This window comes from Camelus dromedarius, chromosome 22 (genome assembly GCF_036321535.1).
Source record: "Camelus dromedarius isolate mCamDro1 chromosome 22, mCamDro1.pat, whole genome shotgun sequence".
NCBI classification, from domain to species: Eukaryota; Metazoa; Chordata; class Mammalia; order Artiodactyla; family Camelidae; genus Camelus; species Camelus dromedarius.
In genome coordinates, this window is record NC_087457.1 from 19,283,703 (window position 1) to 19,299,681 (window position 15,979).

At 42.1% G+C, this 15,979-nt stretch overlaps 1 long non-coding RNA gene across 2 annotated transcripts in view; it reads right to left on the reverse strand.

Annotated features, from left to right (window-relative positions):
• The window catches only part of LOC135318906 (uncharacterized), a 92,392-nt gene extending 91,101 nt beyond the window's left edge, over positions 1 to 1,291 (reverse strand). For both annotated transcript variants that reach the window (XR_010377339.1, XR_010377340.1), the window contains exon 1: positions 1,087 to 1,291. This is a non-coding gene — a long non-coding RNA (uncharacterized LOC135318906). The remainder of the gene's footprint in view (positions 1 to 1,086) is intronic.
• Between the last annotated feature and the right edge of the window lie 14,688 nt (positions 1,292 to 15,979).

Here is a 15,979-nt window from a genome sequence, read left to right on the forward strand (position 1 = left end):
AAGCAGGGCGGTTATCAAGCCTCTCGAGACCTTTGCAAGAGTCTCTCCCCTCCAGGTCCTGAAACACAGCAGTTTAGAAGCCAAAATGAGCCTGGAAATTCAGGCCAAGTACTAGAAGGAACAGGCAAGCGCGCCCTTCCGATGGGGCCAGGGCCGAGTACGCAAGTTGAGGCTCAGGTTTTCTCCTGGCAACTGATGTATGACCACAGGACAGGCAGCTGCGGAATCAGTAGGACCGTTAGCAGGATTCCCAAACATGAATCCAGGTAGGACCAGGAGGGATGGGAATGATCAGGGGTGGCCGGGTTGGGAGGAATCTGGGAGTCAGTGCAGAACCTGGACGCGGTGAGACACGTCAAGCACCAGTTCTCACTGCAGCCCAGGGCGGATGGACTCTGCTGCCCAAAATGTTTGCTCTGGGGTGGTAAGAGCAACAGGCCAGCAGCGGGACAAGGGGCCTCCACGCGTCCTTGCCGATACAAATGATGATGGACGTGCCAATTAAGTGATTGGTTCCACGTGTCAGAAATGTTCACAGTTTAGCCCCTCCAACAACCCTTCGAGGGCGTCGCCACGACCAGCTCCATTTTACAGATGAAAACACTTAAGCTCAGGGAAGCGAAACAAGCCTTGTGAGCAAAAAGGAAACCCTTAAGTGAAGACAATCCTTGGGCTGAGTTTTATCTAGGAGTAAAGGGGCCGGGTTGGGGCCGGCCGGCTGGGGCCCCCTCGCCGTCCCCTCTCGCTCTCCGGGCGGACTGGGAGCAGGCTGGGTGCCGGGGCTGCGGGGCGCGCGGTCCCCGGCCGCGCATCTGCGGGCCCCAGGGTTGCAGCAGCCCGGCCAGCGCGCGGCGCGAAACACGGGCTCGCCGGAGTCAGCCGCCGGGGCCCGGGGCGGCCCTGAGTCCGCAGGTCGCCAGGCTGCAGCAGCCAAACCCGGGCGCGGCGCCGACGGTCCGGCGTCCCCAGGGGTTCCGAAGTCCCGAGCCTGTCGCGAGCCACGAACCGCGAACCTCGGCGCCCGGGACGATGCGGACGCGGGCGGGCAGTGTCCCCGCGAGCCCCTGGCCCTGCCCTCCGTCTTACCGCAGCTGCTCCGGGTGACCAGGACCTCGGCCGTGCGCTCCGGCTTCCTTCGCTGCGCCCCGCCACTCCCGCTGGTGCTGCCGTCGCTGCCACCGCGGCTGCCCGCCACCGCGGTCCCCGCCGCGCCGCTACCGCTGTCTCCGCGTCCGCCGCGGCTTCAGCCGTTCAGTCCGCGCGCTCCCTGAGGCCTTCCCCGCCATCTTTGTTAGGGGCGGTCCCGGAACTCGGACGCGATTGGCTGGAGAGGGAATCCCTGTGTGTAGTTGATAATCACCTGTAAAGAAACTTGTGCCTGTTCTCAGGGGTTCTTAATAACTTACTAAGATACCAGTCCAACCGGTCTCCGTCACTGCCCTTTATTCCCTCATAATCTTGTGACTTCCAGTACATGTGAGCATTAGAGGTAAAGTTGCTAAATCCGCCACGTATCAGGGTACATAGAGTTAAAGCTCAGTTAGTATCTACACTCTGACCAACTTCAATTTTAGTCGTGATATCCAAGGAAGAAAAATAAATAAGAAAAACGAACATCTTACTGACAACAGCTAAAAGGCTTATCAGTATAAACTGTCAACAGCAATTATGTATAACCTATGAAATCGAAAGTCTCATGTCCCGAGAAAAACAAATTTGTATAAAAATTTTTTTCAGTGACATAATGTTAAGCATTGTCAAAGATAACTAGCCTAGCATCTCCTGACCACTGAAATGAAGGCCATTTACAGGGTTTTACTTCATTTAGTTTCCTGAAACTGACGCTCTGAGTGGTAAAATAATTTGTTCATTCTCCCCAGTTACACCTTACAGACTTTTGACAATATAGAGAATTTTAGAAATGAGGCATTTCTGCAGCAATTACACGGAATCTTTTGTGTATCAAGGATCAGCCTTGGATTGTGTGGTTCAATGAGATGCCTTTCCTCACAGACTTGCTAAAGCTCAGAATTCACTTTACAGAGGACGAGGTTTGGATTCCAGAGGCGAGATAAAAGCTTAAAGAGCACAATTCCTGCGCTGCTGGCAGCTCCTTCACTTTCCGTCCTTCCTCTGACAAAAGCCCTTCAAGCGGCTCCTGGCTGGCTGTGCTCTCAATCGCAGACCCTAACAGGGTCTGCAGTCCACCCGCAACTTGAGCCAAAGGTCCAGCACTCAGGCCCACGGCTGCTCCAGGCCCAGGCAGGTCTGTAGTGCCCAGTCTGCTACTCTCTGCCCAGACATACCCATCTCCTGTTGGTCCCCAATCTGACTTCACTGAAGGCATCTCGGTCCCTTTTGGCCCCGGTGACTGCGGGATCAGGCCTCTTGTATTAGTAGGGTTCCTTTGAGAAGTGGACATCAAGATAGGATTTGAGGGCGAGACACTTATTTGGGGGAGAAGCTTTGAAGTGTGATGAAGGGGAGAGAGCAGGAGGGGGCAAGGGAGCCCACAAACAGAGATCAGCCCCTACTGGGTGGGGAGTGGAGGAGGGAGGGAGGGCTGGGCAGGAGGGTTTCAGGCAGCAGAGCAGCTCAAGGGCCCTCCCAAAGCCTGGCAAAGGAACATGTTCCTCCTGTGACTTAATCGTCCCACTGCTTTCCCTGACACAGACGGCATGTATGCCTGCAGTTCTTGGCGTGATACTCACTATATCCGCGGGGCCTTCATATTTCTATTCACTGTTCAATATGCAACATAAGCAGTTTTGAAGGACCCTTGTGACCAGTGTGGAAAAATAGTATTTTTAAGGGGAACGTGCTGTGCCCTGCCTGAGCCACAAGGTGGCAGCAGAAGCTCAGAAATGGAAAAAAGCCAGCCCATAAAGGCTTCTGCGGGACTGTGTCACAGTGGATCCTGAATATGCTTTTAGTCGCTTGCAAAAAAGACCTCCTCAAAACGGCCTTTAGCAGCCGTAGTTTTAGTGTACTTTACACACTATTTGTAATAAAATATAATAAGAGAATTAGATAATGAGTTTCTGGCAAGTGTGGAAAAATAGCATTTTTAAGGGTAAAGTGTAATGTCCCACATGGGCCACGAGGTGGCAGCAAAACCTCAGTCATGGAAAAAACCTACAGCCTACAAAGGTTTCTGTGGGACTGTATCACACTGGATCCTCTCTATATACTTTTAGTCGTTTGCAGTAGAGACCTGGAAGATTTCAGCAGCAATAATTCGGGTGGATATAACACACCATTTGTAATAAAATGTAATAAAAGAATTAGATAATGAGTTTCTGGCAAATGTGGGAAACAGCATTTTTAAGGGGAAACTGCTATGCCTCGTCTAAGCCACAAGGCGGCAGCAAAACCTCAGACACGGGAAAAAAAAAAAAAGGCTTCTGCGGGACTATATCACAGTGCACCCTGTATTTGCTTTTAGACGCCTGCAATAAAGACCTGGAAGCTTTCAGCAGCCATAATTTAGTAGCTGTAACACAGCATTTGTAATAAAATAATTAGATGAATTTCTGGCAAGAGTGGAAAAATAGCATTTTTAAGGGGAAAGTGCAATGCCCAGCCTGAGGTAGTAGGTGGGAGCAAAACCCCAGGCATGGAAAAAAGACACAGCCCACAAAGGCTTCTGCCGGACTGTATCACAGTGGACTCTCTATTTGCTTTTAGTCACACACACACACACACACACACACACACACACACACACACACACACACACACACACCTGGACGCTTTTAGCAGCCATAATTTTAGTGGATGTAACATACAATTTCTAATAAACGAATTAGATAATGAGTTTTGAGTATTTGTTTTAATATAACCTAGTTAATTGTAAATTTGTACATTTTTAAAAAACACCTTTATTGTGGTATGGTTCCTGTACAGTAAACTACACATATTTCAAATGTACACTTTGATGAATTTTGATAGATGTGTACACCAATGAAACCACTACTACAATCAAGATTGTACAATCTTATTCTAATTTAAAAATTTTGTTAATTCCTGGAAATTTTGAAATGGGCTCTCAAGCGCCAGCACTGTCAGATACTGTATTTTAAGGAGGTAACTGTTAGTGTAAAATTTGGGGAAGGGTGAAATTAAGGTACTGGGCTATGACAATCTCAATGGTGTCTAATTCTGAACTCCCCTTTGGACAAATCTGTAGGGTCCCCAAAACAGTAAAATGTAATAAAATAATCAGACATTGAGTTTTGAATAATTATTACCTTTGTTTTAATATAATCTAGTTTATTGTAAATGTATAGGATCTACTTCTAATTGAATTTTTTTTTTTTTTTTTTTTTTTTTTACTTTCTGAAAAATTTACCAATTGGCTCTCAAGAGCCAGCCAATTCTATTAGATAATATATTTCCTGGAAGTATTTTTCAGTGTAAAATTGGGAGAAGGGTGAAATTAAGGTATCGGGCTACACAATCTCAATGGTGTCTGACTCTGCGCCCTCCTCCAGACAAATTTCTGGGGTTCCCAAACTCCTCTTCCGGGGGGACAGCCCAAGGTGTGGGTCAGCCCTGTCCTGCCCAGAGTTCCGCGGTCTGCTGCGCCACCTGGTGGTTTCAGTTAGCAATTGCTCTATTCCCTGCCTCTGTCTTGGTGCTTCAGGGAGCCTCTTAGATGGGGAGCATTCTTTATCCGCTAGCATTTTCAGCTACTAATTAGGCTTCCAGTGAGTAAGTTTCCTCTTTTCATTCACAGTCTCCTATTCTAAGGCCTTTAAGATAAATTCCCAGGCATTGGGCCAACACTTGACTAAGGATTTTTGTCCCCTACAGAGATTACCACCCCAACTCCAGAGCAGTAAGGACAATACCCAGGCCGGGCTTATAAATTTTAAGCAGAATATCCAGGGTCCTAACAAATACCCCAAAGTTCTTGTCACTATTTTCTCAGAGGCTGACAGGGTCCTCAGCAAAAAGATCTTCAAGTATTCCATCTTGACATCTCACAGATCCCAAAAATGAAGCCATAACCCTAACCTCCACCCCCTAATCAGGACCTCTCCATCATGGACTCTATCCATTACATAACTTTAAGGTAATAAAAGCACATGGAGTGAGAGAGAAATGATTTGGAGGTTACAACCGTGGGGCTGTGTCAACCCACGTGATGAATCTCTTCAGTGTGACTATTCTCAGGTAATTGAGCACAAACCCTACATTGCGGGTAGGGACCATTCTTCCCTCCTTCCTTTTGTCTCTCCCACCTGGGTACTCATTCATTCATACAACTAATATCTATTGGGCACAAGCATTGCTAGTCAGCTGGCTGGGAGAAGTGCATCAAAGAATAAGACACAGACCCAGTCCCTGCACTTGAGGGCTCCCCAGGGTTGAGGTAGAGGCAAAGGAATATACTTGGGAGCATCAGCAAAGCAGCATCTGTGGGTGCCAGTGAGCAGAGGAGCTGACTCAAGGCAGAGGATTCGGGATGGCTTCCTGGGTAGGAGGCAGCTAACCTGATCTTGAAGTGTGTGCAGGCTTTGGACAGAGAGAGAAGACAGAGAAAGATGAATCAAGGGATAAAATCATAGACTGGAGGATTTTCAACAGAACAAGAAGGGCACCTTGGTTGAGGAGAGCATGTTCACAAGGCAGAAGTGATGAGTGATGACACTGGAAACTAGGATGGGGATATGTCTTCGTGGTCTCGATGATCATGTGGGAAATGTGGACTTCATGCAGTTGGTGATGAAATGTCAGCCTTTCAGTGTTTTAAGCAAAGGAGAAAGTCAGATCCATGATTAAAGAAGTTATCTGTCCAAACTCTGTTGGGCACATGTGCCAAATGTGGGCTTGTCTTCTGCCCAGGGACTCGGGACACTTCACGCTCCTTGTCTAAAGATGAGAAGGACGGGGACAGTTAGTAAGAGAGAAAGAGCATTGCTTGCTACACCAGCCACTTCTGGAAAGTCCTGTCCCATGGAATGAACAACCAATCACTGACAAAAGAGGAGGGAAAGGTGATGGGAGCAAAGGGAAAGCAAAAGCACTAAAAGGAAAACTTATTTCAATTCAAAAGGAGGAGGAGGAGGAGGAGCAGGAGACAGAGCAGAGGAAGAGGAACAGAAGTGGGGGAGGAGAGGGCTACTGGGGAGCGGGACCTGGGGGCAGGGAGGCTCTCCTCACAGCCCAGGTGGGAGAGGACAGGGCTGGAACTTGGGCAGCAGGAATGGAAAAAAAGGGTCTACGGAAGGAGAACTGGAGGGGTTATTGTCAGGGAGTTTGGGGAGCTGGAGAGTTAAAAAATGGAGAAAGCTTTCCCAGAAAGGGACTTGGTAAAACATCACATGAGACTTAAATGTTCCTCCCCACTGATCTAGTCATTTTACTTCTAGGAGTTTATTCCCAAACAATCACACAAGAGCACAAAAGGTGTGTAAAGGATGCTTGTCCCAGTATTGGTGTAGCGGGAAATAACTAGAAACAACCAGAGGAGATACCTACATTTAAAAATTATGTTTATCAAGAATATTTAATGACATGGTTAAATGCTTTTAATAAATATAATCTTGTTAAGTAAACAAAGGAAATGCAGATTCAGTGCATAGCGTAATTCCAATTCTGCAAGAAAACTCTGTATGTAGGAGTTTACATAGTAACTGTGGCTCTCTGGATTGAAAGATTATTGACCAATTCTTTATATTCAACCAAGCTTTCTAAAACTTAATGTAATTAACCTGTATTATTCTAATGAAAACAAAAAATAACTACCATAAAATGTAAAAAGGAAATAACTGAACTGTCTGGCCTAAGTTACTTGGAGAAAGTCTTGTCAAACATTGAGGTTTGAATACAGTTTTTGCAAAAGTAGACAATGAAATTTATAAAAGATAAAGTAAAATTTCAGAATCAATAAAAATGAGATTATCCTTCTTTTATTTAGAAAGCTCACCATGGCTGTGATTACACTTTAAATTAGCTTACAAGCTCTGGTAGGTCGGGACACAAAGGGAAAACTAGACCAGCACACTTTTTACTGTGATGTGTAACTGGGTCTCATACCAGAACAGCAAGAGATATACTGTATTTCTAAGCCCTGTTTTCTAAATTAAAACCCTTAACAAGCTTAAAACAGGAGAGACTGCTCTCAGTGCACCACAGACATCAGCACGAACTCTCAGGTTTTATTAGACTGACACCACAGTGCTACACACACATCTGTTTGTGATGTTAACAAAACCCTAGGACACAAGAAAAACCCTCAGTAAAGGCACTTTGGGGCCAACGATGCAGCTAATGTGCACCCTTTTGGTGCTCCAGCAAGACCTAAAATAGAGAAACGAGATTGCCAAGAGAATATTTCTCAAACTTAATTGCGCTTAGGAAACACACAAGTTGCTTGGTAAACAAACAGCTTCCCAGGCCTGTCTCCCTAAAGTTTTCAGTTCAGTTGGTGTGGGGTAGGGTCTAGGAATCTCCATATTAAACATATTAAATAAACACCCAGATCATAGTTGTTGCTGGGTGACCAGGAACCCCATTTAGAGAAACACTGACCTAGAGGTGGATTGTTTCCAAGTTTCTTTGGCATCTTGTCTTAACCACACTTTTCTCAGCAGCCTGTATGCTGAGCAAGAACCTCTAGTCCTGGAGTTCCAAATCAGTAGTGTTTCAACTGGGGGGTGCACAGTCTTTCAAATATTTATTGGGTAATTACTACGTGCTCAGCACAGTGCTAAGATGGTTGAGATGTTTCAAAAGCAATGATGACAATTTTCCAAAGTAAAATTAAATAACTAACGTTTACTAAGCCTTTTTCCATGGAGCATCCCCTCATTTAATCATTTAATCACCATCGGTTGGCATCCTGTCTGTTCTCAGTGTGAATGAACACATCTGAGATCATTAATACAAACTCCAAAGAATCATGCATTCATGCTTATGTTAAAAAAAATTAGAATGTCCTTCTCAGCAATGGGGTGTTATGAAGCTAAGTTCAACATTTAATGAGAGATGGCTTCCGAATTACAGCCTGTGACAGCCATTGTTCCTCTTTCTTATGCTGGAACAAATTCTCCCCTTCTGACGGGGTTGCTAAGGAAACAATGCAGACCCTCCCAGGGTAGACAGGAGACAGGGAGGCCTAAAATGATTCCTCACTGGTAAACCCATATGGGCTCTCCAACAGCTGATGGCAAAGTTACTGTTTTTGCATTTCATTTCATCTGATTTTGTTTGGTTTGCATATGCCTGATTTGTTTTTATCCCTCCCTTAATTTTAAAAAAATTTCTGTGAAATTAAAAAAAATATGTTTCTCTTAGAGAGTATAGAGCTTGATCTTATTTCTTAATCCAGCCTAAGAATCCTTGTTATCTGATACTGGAGTCCAACCTGTTCACATTTCTTCCAATAGGTTTGATCTCCTAACTTCTTTCTTACTTTATATTTACTATTTATTATGTTTATTATCCTTCATACCTTTCCCTTTTACACAAATTTCCAGATTAATCAGGACATTAATTTTAAAATGTCATCCCCCTTCCCTCCTTCTTTTCAAGCAATATACAACTTACTGTACATCCCTCTTTTTTAAAACTCACACTTAAAGGTAGAAGTCTCTAACTATATACTGAAATCACACAGTCACTCTGACTCCATAAAGATTTAACATCATTAAGCCATTTCTGCCACCAAACGGAGCCACCTGGGATGCCTCTGCCCTTCCATTCATGCATTCTCCCTTTCCTAACCCCTGTATTTTGTTAATAAAATTAGAACCTGTAGTTATGGATTTTTTTAAATTTACAATTAGAAAAATAAAAATAGGAGAAAAATCCGTAATGTCCTTTACCCTGATTTACCTATTACTAACATTTTACTCCAGTTTACTCTCATTTGCTTTCTCTGTGTACACACCACACACACTCCACGCACAATTATTTTGAGCCATCGGAGGGTAAGTTACATCTACATCTTTACCCCTAAAACACTTCAGTGTGCACTTCCTGAAAAGAGTGATGTTGTCTTGTACACGCATAATAGAGGTATCAGTTCCATAAATGTGTATCGATAGAGCATTTTGCTCTAGTGTATTATTCACTCTCATATCTTGTCCATTGACTTAAGCGTGGCTTGTATGCACTCCTGACCCCTCCCCAGGGCAGGTCCAGCCCAGGGTTAAGTGTCGCATTTCTTTATATTTCTTAAGCCTCCTTTAGTCTAGAACCCTCTACAGTCTTTCTCGGTATTTTATGACATTAATATTTTTAAAGAGTAAAGTCCCCCTTGACATTTAAAAAAAAAGCAGATCATTCATTTTGTGCTTTTCGGATCATTCCATCGGATTAGATTTGAGTGAGACGTTTTAGCTCACTCTCATCATGTGAGGCCATGTCTTCCCCGGGCTCCCTCGTTTGCCCTCACACAGCATCCATCTGCCCTCCCCAGGGGATGTTAATTCTGATCTCCTACACAGGCTGTTGTCTCATTCTCCATCCTACAATTACAGTTTTGTTCTCCTTTGCAACTAATAAGCAGTCTGTAGCAAAACACCTCATTGCCACGCAATTATCCTCGTCAAAATTCCCTCCTAGATTTATCCATTGATGATTCTTGCCTGGTCTAATCATTACCTATGATGCTCGCAAAATAGATTTTTTCCTACTCTATCACTCCCTGCCGGTCAGCTCTTGGCACTTTTCTGTAAACAAGAGCCCTCTCTTTTCATCTATCTATCTATCTATCTATCTATCTATCTATCTATCTATCTAGTCTATCTGGTCTATCTATCTAATCTACTGCATAGACTCATCCCTACATTTTCAAAGGTTCATAATTCAATGCTGTACTTCCATTATTTTGGCGCCCAAACCGGCCCAGGTTTGGCAGTGAGAGTCATACATCCCTTCTTCCATAGTGAGAACTTGGCTTCCAACAGTGCCAACATACTGAGACATTTGCTCAATTTTTAAAATATATCTAAAATAATTGCAGAATTACTTTTTCCAAGCTGCTTAAATAAGTAAACTACTAAAAAGAGTTCAGGATTTGTTTGCAGTTCTTCCCCACCTCAATGGCCCTTGCCTGTCCCCACATGAGGCTCCACTGGCAGACCCTGTGTTCGTGTAGCAGTCAGCTCTTTCAGACAGCTAACACCTGCAGCTCTTTCTTTCTCTTTTTTTCTCTCTCCTTCCCTTCCTCTCTTCCTCCCTCCCTCCTTCCCCTTCAGTCTGGTTATGACATTCATTTGAAATACAGTTAGGTGTGTTTCAGTTTGCTTTCAGGTTCTGGTGGGTTTTGGTGCTGCTGGTGTTGTTTCTTCTTTTTCCCTGTTCTTCTGGGAGAGAGTGTGTAGAACTGGTAGCAAATTCCTCTCCTTAAACATTGGGTAGAATTCACCAGTGAATACATCTGGGCCTGGAGTTTTTTCCCTTTTGGACTATTTTTAACTACAAACTCCATCTCTTGAATAGATACAGGACGATTCCAATAATCTTTTTTTTTTTTTTTTTTGAGTGAGTTTTATAGTTTGTGTCTTTTAAGGTATTTGTCCATTTCATCTAAGACACTTTTTTAATGTCTGGGATGTGGGCAGATGGTCTATGGGGACTGTCTCCCTCCTTCACTCCTGATGTTAGTCATCTGCATCTTCTCTTGTATTCTTGGTGAGTCTGGCTAGACTTTTATCATTTTTTTGGTTAAACTTTTCAAAGAACCAGCTTTTCGTTTCATTGATTTTCTCTATTATTTTTTTCTATTCTCCACTGATTTGATTTATGATCTTATCTTTATTACATATATGCATATGTATTGTCTGTTCTTATTTGCATTATTCATTAACAATTTAAATTATACATTTTACAAGAATATATATACTTGTCACAAATTTTTGTATTCTTAATTTTTTCCACTCTCATTAGGTCTTGGATTTGAATTAATTTTTCCTTCTTTTTTGGAGCATCATGCGTTTTCCTTAGTAATAGAACAAGGGTGAATACACTTTTGAATTCTTGAACATCTAAAAATAGCCTGCTTTGCCCTCACATTTGAATATAATGCTTCTGAACAAGAGTCCCAGATCACAGTCCTTTCCTATCAAAATCCTGCAAATCAGCAGTGTGTTGATAGTCTCGATTCTCTTTCTATCCAAGTACCTGTTTTCTCTCTCTGAAATATTTTATTTTCTCCATCCTTGAGGTTCAGAAATTTCAATGATGTATGACCAGATATATGTCTATCCTAATTCGTTTTACATGGGAATTGGCAAATACTCTCTAAATCAGAACCAAGTCAAAACAATAAAAACCACCACTACCACAACAGAAAAAAAAAGAAAGAAAGAAAGGAAAGAAAAGAAGGAAAGTGAAGGATGGGGGATGGAGGGAGGAAGAAAAAAATCTGGTAAATGAAGTATCAAGCCTCTTTTAAAGTCTAATAAAAGCTGATCGCTCTTGTTTTCTCTTAATTATGATCTTGTAGTATTTGGTATACAGAAGCAGAGAAGGAAAATTGCTGAATAAACTAGGATCTATCTTTCATTAGGTGAAAGGGAGTAAGAGTACTTGTGGTCAGAGCAGAGAGTAGCCTGCTGCAGTGAAATGAATGGCTCCCCAACACTCTGATCACAGCCTTTGAGTGCAAACCACTGAGAAGGGCACGTGGGAGGCGCTGAGGGCGGGAGGGTGGGGGCGTGGCCAGTGGGCGTCAGGAGGAGGGGCGTAGGTGAGCGTGAGAAAGCAGGTGCCACAGGTGGGATTACAGAGCCCCGCTAACACCTGACCGAACAAGCAAGGCAAGGGTTAGTACAATACAGAGGAAAGTCACTAACTGCTCTTTTCCTTGTTAGAAACTTAATATGTGAACAGAACAGGCTGACACAGACCCTGCCCCCAAACCTGTGGCTGCAGCTCTGAAGTCTCCCTCTACCTGTACCATTTGTGGTCCTTGCTTGTGATGATTCCATGCTGACATTCGCCACTACTCTTTCTAAGATGAAAAATAATAATGCAGTAAATGAACCACCAATAATTTACTTACTGTTTTTTTCCTGCTCTGTAACTTCAAGTTCTTTTATTCTGAATTTCGCGTTGAATCCCTGGGAGACACAGTTTGGAGAAACAGCAAAAAGAGTTAGGATGATTCCTTTTTACCAGTGACAATAACATTTTAATGACTCTTCTAGAAATGGAAAGTACAACATTATACATTGAAATCATAAATGACATAAATATGAGCAAGGAGTGAAGTCAAATGGATCCACAGAATGGAGACACCCCCAAGAAACGTAGTTAAAATCACTGGTGTAGAAGCAGGCTATCACTTGGGATGGGACAAAATATCTCATGTCAGACCAGAGTATGTTAGCAATCTGTTAATCAGACGGCCCAGATGGACACCAGTAAAGGAGGCTCAGAAAGATTCTCTGGTATTTATACTCAAACAGATGGATTCTTCCAAGTAACTCCGTTTGCCAAATTGCCAAATCAACAGCTATGAAAATTAACACAGCTCTGACTTGCTACATAAATGGTCCTCTGTAGCGTGCTTCTTTTTTATTTCAAATTGCTGCTTAAATTTCACCTCTTTCCTGAAATCTTTTTAGGCCAGTATCTCCTAGCATGTCGTAACTCAACATTTCTTCCTGGAAGCTGTTTCATACTCACATGGACTCCCACCCAGTTCTCTGCTATCCAGTCCAACAGAGGATAAGGTGTTGGTGAATCAACTCGCTGATGGAGATTCATTATCCTTAAATGTACATAAATTAGCAAATTTCATGTTTAGAAAATAAAATGCACATAACACCAAATAAATAATTTTAGTATCAATCCTTGGTGTTAAACTTTATAGCAATTTACTTTATTTTTATTTCATATTTTTATTATTAATTGCACATTTCTGAACTTTGGCCAGCACACAACATTCACAGTGATGGTGGTATTCATTGGATTACTGATAGGATGTACTGTGATAACTACACACTCATGTTCTCATGAATCAGTGTTTTGGGGGGTGTATTCCATTAACCACACTATATTTTTTTTAGTACGAATTTATGTTTACAACCAAGTGGGATGGATTTATCCCCGGAATGCAAGGTTGGTTGTTGTGTAAGCTCCTAACCAATTAATTAGCTTTTTAAAAATTATTGTAATATAAGTGCCTGACATTAAGCTTTTGATTACTGAGCATCCACTTTGAAGGCTGCTATCTCGAATAAACATATTGCTAGGTACACAACTACGTAAAGAGCCAGGCTGTTTCCTCCATGAAGTTCCCCTTTTTAGAAAGCTCTAGATGACCTTAATAACTGGCTGCTTTAGTGACTGTCTGTCCCTTCCTGCACTTTAATTCCTGGTCTTACGTTTAAAATTCACCAATAAAGAGTGAGCTCTTGAAACCCTAGGCACCCTACTCTCGACCCCAGGAAAGGCAGAGCCCCAGAGCCATGATTGCTTTCTCTACCATGAGCTTGCTGTGCCTCCAGGACCTGTGAGTAACAGACCTTGCATTTTGAAAATTCTCTGGTGGTTGTTGCTGAGGTACATCCTGTAATCATAATGAAAACCACAAGGATTGGTCCAGCCACACATTGGCTCTGGTCTGGGAAATGTCTGTCGGGGTTGCCACAAGTACTATGGCCTAGATGAGTGCCCTGGGCATTTCTAACCAACAGCATCACTACTGACAGGCTGAGACTGACTCAAGAGTTCTGATGCCAAAGAGCTGGAGAAGATTGATGTCCTGGCTCAAGAAGAAAGAGAGAATTTACCCTTCCTTCACCTGTTTTGTTCTACTGGGGCCCTTGATGCCACCCACATTGGTGACAGTGGATCTTCTTTACTCAGTGTACTGATTCAAAAGCTAATCTCACAGACACACCCAGAAACAACATTTTACCAGCTAACTGGGCATCCCTTAGCCCAGTCAAGTTGACACATAAAGTTAACCATCACAACCGGCTCAGGAAGCCCCAGTAGAAAATTACAAAATGTGGCTTGTTGGGGCATGCCAAAAGTCAGTTAAGCATTTGTACACCAGCTTCTGAGCACTTGCACTGTTACAGAAGGAAGCTATCCTCACTGGGAACAGAACAGTTGGCTCTTCTGCTTTAGAAGTCATTCACGACAATCACTGATTCTTTGATTATCATATACTAAAAATGTGCTAGATACTGGAGTTCAGAGATGATTAAGACAAAGTTCTTGCTTGAATTCAAAATCTCAAAGGAACAGATGTGTAAAGAGATAATTACAGTAAAATTCTGTGCAATAACATCAGAAGTAGTAACCAGCATGATCTTATAAAAACTGACTGTCTGTAAAGGGAGAAATTGATGTGAATACAATAATGGTAGGAGACTTTAACACCCTACTAAAATCATTAAATAGATCTTCCATACAGAAAATCAATGAGATAAAGGAGATACTAAATGACACAGTAGAATACTTAGACTTGATGCTATTTTCAGGACATTACATTCCTCCCCAAAATAGAATATACATTCTTTTCCAGTGCACCTGGAACATTCTCTAGGAAAGACCACATACTTGGACACAAAAGAAGCCTCAACACATTTAAGAGGACAGAAATAATTTCAAGCATCTTTTCTTACCATAATGGTATGAAATCAACCACAGAAAGAAAAACAAAAAAAAAAATGACTACATGGAGACCAAAAAACATGCTCCTAAAAATATCAATAGGTCAATGATGAAAGCAAAGAAAAAATTTAAAAAATACCTTGAGACAAATGACAATGAAAACATAGCCACATAAAAGCTATGGGATACAGCAAAAGCAGTCCTAAGAGGGAAGATCATAGCAATACAGACCTTCCTCACAAAACAAGAATAAACTCAAATAAACAACCTAACCTACCATCTAAAAGAATTTGAAAAAGAAAAACTAACAAAACTCAAAGTCAGCAGAAGGAAAGAAATAATAAAGATCAGGGAGGAAATAAATAAAAGAGATTTTAAAAATAATAGAAAAAAATCAATCAAACCAAGAGCTGGTTTTTTGAAAGAGTAAACAAAATTGACAAACTTCTGGTCAGGCTAACCAAGAAGAAAAGAGAAAGGACACAAATAAACAAAATAAGAAAAGAAAATGGAGAAATTACAACCAACACCACTGAAATACAAAAAAAATAAGAGAATCCTATGAACAACTATATGGCAACAAACTGGACAACACAGAAGAAATGGACAAGTTTCTAGAAACATACAGTCCATCAAAACTGAATCAAGAAGAAATAGACAATCTGAACAGACTGATCACTAGAAGTGAAATAGAATCAGGAAAAAAAAACCTCCCTGCACACAAAAGTCCAGGACCAGATGGCTTCACTGGGGAATTCTACCAAACATACTAAGAACTTACACTGATCTTTCTCAAACTCTGCCTAAAGACTGAAAAGGAGGGAACACTCCCAAGCTATTCTATGAAGCCACCATCACCCTGACACCAAAGCGAGAAAAAGACACCACCAAAAAAGAAAATTACAGGCCAATATCATTCATGAACATAGATGCAAAAATTCTCAACAAAATATTAGCAAACAATCCAATAGCACATATAAAAGATCATACACTATGATCAAGTTGGATTCATCCCAGGGACACAAGGATGGTTCAACACACACAAATCAATCAATGTGATACAATACATCGATCAAAGAGAGGACAAAAATCACATGATCATCTCAATAGATGCAGAAAAAGCATTTGATAAAATTCAACATCCATTTATGATAAAAACTTACCAAAGTGGGTATAGAGGGAACATATCTCAACATAATAAAAGCTATTTATGACAAACCCACAGCCAACATAATACTCAACGGTAAAAAGCCTTCCTGCTAAATTCTGGAACAAGACAAGGATGCCAACTCTCACTACTTCTATTCACCATAGTATTGGAAATCCCAGCCTTAGCAGTCAGACAAGAAAAAGAAATAGAAGGATCCAAACTGAAAGAGAAGAGGTAAAATTG